Source organism: Rhagoletis pomonella, unplaced genomic scaffold (assembly GCF_013731165.1).
Source record: "Rhagoletis pomonella isolate Grant_MI unplaced genomic scaffold, Rhpom_1.0 Rhpom_scaffold_00005, whole genome shotgun sequence".
Taxonomy (NCBI): domain Eukaryota; kingdom Metazoa; phylum Arthropoda; class Insecta; order Diptera; family Tephritidae; genus Rhagoletis; species Rhagoletis pomonella.
Window position 1 is genome coordinate 4,937,803 of NW_023458559.1, and position 3,868 is coordinate 4,941,670.

Consider the following 3,868-nt stretch of genomic DNA (forward strand, 5'->3'; position numbering starts at 1 on the left):
AAAAATGACAATATTCGAATTTTGACATCTGACAAAGGAAACAAAACTGTAGCAATGGAAATAAATGACTGCAACAGTAAAATGGCAGATATATTATGTGACTTAACTACGTATAGAATACAAAGACAGGATGCCACATCGAGACTACAAAATAAAAATAATATTTTAGTCGACAATCTTTTTAAAGTGGAAATTATTTCAAAAGCCGAACGGAATAAGCTCACCTCAACCACCGCGTTACCTCCAAGAATTTATTGGCCCCCTAAGATACACAAAGAAGGAACACCGCTCAGACCCATTTGCTCATCCATTGGATGGCCATCATATGGTCTATGTAAATATATTGTAAATATTTTAAAAAACGTAACGGTAAACTCGGTATATAATATCAAGAATAAGCTGGATTTCAAGCACAGGACAAACAACACTTACATTTGTGACGATGTAAAACTAATTTCTTTCGATGTGGTCTCCCTTTCTCCGAGCATACCGATGCAACTGGCACTGATGTAACACAAGAAAAATGTACAATAATAAAAGAACACACTACGATACCAAAACAATTTTCTATGGAAATAGTAACATTTTATATTCAAGAAAATAGATACTTTAAATTTAACGACACGATATATACCCAGTTAAAAGGAATGCCAATGGGATCCCCTGCCTCACCTGTCATTGCAGATATCATAATGGAAAAGTTGTTGTATAACACGATTAAAAAATTAGGACGACCACCAAGATTACTAACGAAATATGTGGATGATTTATTTGCCATATTAAATGAAAATGAGGTACAAAACACACTTGACGCACTGAATTCTTTTCACAGGAATATAAAATTCAGAATAGAAATAGAGGACAACGGAAAATTAGCTTACCTTGACTTCATAATAATCAGACAAGGAAACCAATTAAAGTTAAGGTGGTATAAGAAACCAACATCATCAGGACGAATCATCAATTTTGATTCTAAACACCCCAAATCGATGACAATCAATACAGCAGTGGGCTGTATACGACGAATGTTGGAGATATCGGACGAAACTTACCACAAAGAGCTGGAGAAAGAGATTCGATCATTATTAAAAAAACAATGATTTCCTGGATAATATCGTAAGCAAATTATTAAAAAATTTAAATCGCAATTCAGTAAAGAAAGATCAGAAAACCCTACAATATTTAAATCAGTAACTTATGTCCCTCATCTGTCATAACGCCTGGCTAAATCTTGTAATGGTAAAAACAACGAGTCATGTGCCTATATGTAGGAACCACAAAATCAAAATTAAAAACTAGATTAGCACAACATAAATCTGACTTAAAACAATGTCAGCTTACAAATGTCAAAAACAGCACTCATGGCCCACTGTGCAGCTAGCGGCCACTCACCGAATTTCAACGACTCTGCGATTCTACAACAAGAACAACACTACAATAAGCGCTTTACTTTAGAAATGTTACATATTATAGGTGCAATCCCGTATTCGTCGAAATGGGACTAGTAAAACTGTTAAAAAATAAAAATTCGCTCAGAGCGAGAGAGTAACATTGAAAAGTACGGGATCGCTTTCTAGTAAAAAAAGGTAACTTCTGTCAACTTCAACATAACCTCCAAATTTTGGTTGTAAATTTTTGCTTATTTTGTATGTAAACACACTCATCTCACACATGTAAATAACCAAAAATACTTTCAAATTCATTAGAATCCACTTAAAAAAGTAATTAAATACTTTTCAACATGAATTAGCAGAGTGCACTTTTCTTTTGTTTACAATTTGGTTGCCAAACACACTACAGCTGATCGTTTGACTCATTTACCAGAATTTACCAGCAAAAAATTCTCGGACTAAGACTGGTTACTTCTGACAGCGAGAGAACCGCATTAACTCTCTTTTTTGTCCTCTCAATAGTCAGAGAACCGAGTACGGGACCGATTTCCAGTAAAATCTGACTGATTCTGACTATTTCGGACTCGTACGGGATCGCAACTAATAAACACACCGGCAAACATAAGACTGAACTACAAAACAGACACTGAAAACCAGTGATCGGACTTCTACCACATTGTGGTAGATCTACCACTTTTTTCAGCATCTACCACACAAGGTCTGAAATCTACCACCTATTCGCATTTTTGAGTAGTTTTATTTTTGCTCGACATAATTTTCTTAAGTTTAAGAGCAAAAATTGTCCAAAACTAAACACTAACAACAGGCAGAATGGGATTATAAAATAAACTGTAAAATATTAAATTTTCTCAATATTCAATTTTTCGACAGAAAACCTGATCTTATTGCGTTAAATTGCAAAATATATGATTTATAAAAATAATTAATAGCTGAAATGTTAAAAAACGGCGATGTTTGTGAAAGTATTAGCAAATTTTAGTGCATCTAAAGTTTCTAAAGCGTTGTTTACTTTTACTTGAAAATTGTCAATATCGACAAATCCCAAGTGGCGGTTTCTGGAACGTGCCACATTTGTTCGCTACATCGTGATGTGATAAAAAGAAAAACTGTTCAAAATATGTTCGAAAATTATCTTGATATGGAAGGAACAGCTTTACACGTTCAAGGAAAAAAATTGCCAAAACTCAACGCAATTTTTAGCAACTTCAATCTGACACTTTATTATACTAAAATAAATTTTTTTTTTAGATTTTAATTTAAATGTTTGCAATTTATGTGAAACCTTGCAGAATTTTTTTAATTTTTGTACAAAGTTTGATCCAAAACTGAGATCTACCACATTTTTTGGAATCTAAATACCACATTTTTTTTCCAGATCCTACCACACACATTTTTTTTCAAGTCCGACCACTGCTGAAAACTGCGCTCACTTGTATAGACACTTGCTTACAAACAAATCGACAATACCAAACTCCACGTCAAACAGTGCGGACGTGTAAATTAATGTATGTATACATTTTGTTTTTAATTATTGTTTTTTGGAATTTGTATTTACGTATATTTTATGTTTTACATGTTTGTCAATAGTTGCCCTGAGGACGGTTACCGAAGCGTAATCTAAATATATCGGAAAGAAACACCAAAAAACCCTGTGTTTTCATAAAAAATTTTTTAAAAATTGACCTCGAGCCGGCAAAATACTAAATGATATTTAATTATTTTAAATAGAAATAGAATATATCTGCTGCGCCTTCTGAACTTACTCAATATATGAATCTCGCAGCATTATTCAAAGCAAGGTTTAATTTAGCATTAGATTAATGGTCGAGATTTCCATATACTAGCTCAGAATAGGAAATTAGAGGAACGTTGAATGTGTTTACAAGTTTTAGTTTTACGTCAACTGGTAGACAATAGCATAATAAATTTTTATAATGCTTAAGCTGATGTGATTTGTGCAAGTCAGCCGAGAGTTAATTTTAAAGCCTAAGTTCGACACAACCGATTGAAATGTGATTTGCGTTCCATACAGCCAGGGTTGCCACTTCAGGAACTAAATATTTACCATCCGCTTAAAAAAAAATTACCAAATCTGGAAAGTATCTACCAATAACTTATTTTAGTTATTTTAACAAAATTTATAGTTTTGTTCCATTAAGCAGTCGGCAGCGTTAATCCGGATTAACTCGGACTTAATCCGGATCAACTGCAGTTAATTCCCGCGATGATCCCGATCAACTCTGCCGTCTGTTTATGCTTTAAGACAAATAAAACGGGAACTAAACTTTTATTTGTTTTTCAAACAAAATACTTTGACGAAAATCTACCAAAATGAGAAAAAATTTACCTTCTTACGAACCCAAATATTTTCTACCAATTTGGGAAAAATTTACCAAAGTGTCAACACTGCATACAGCACTTAAGGGATAATTCACTGAGATCGAAAGAATCATATG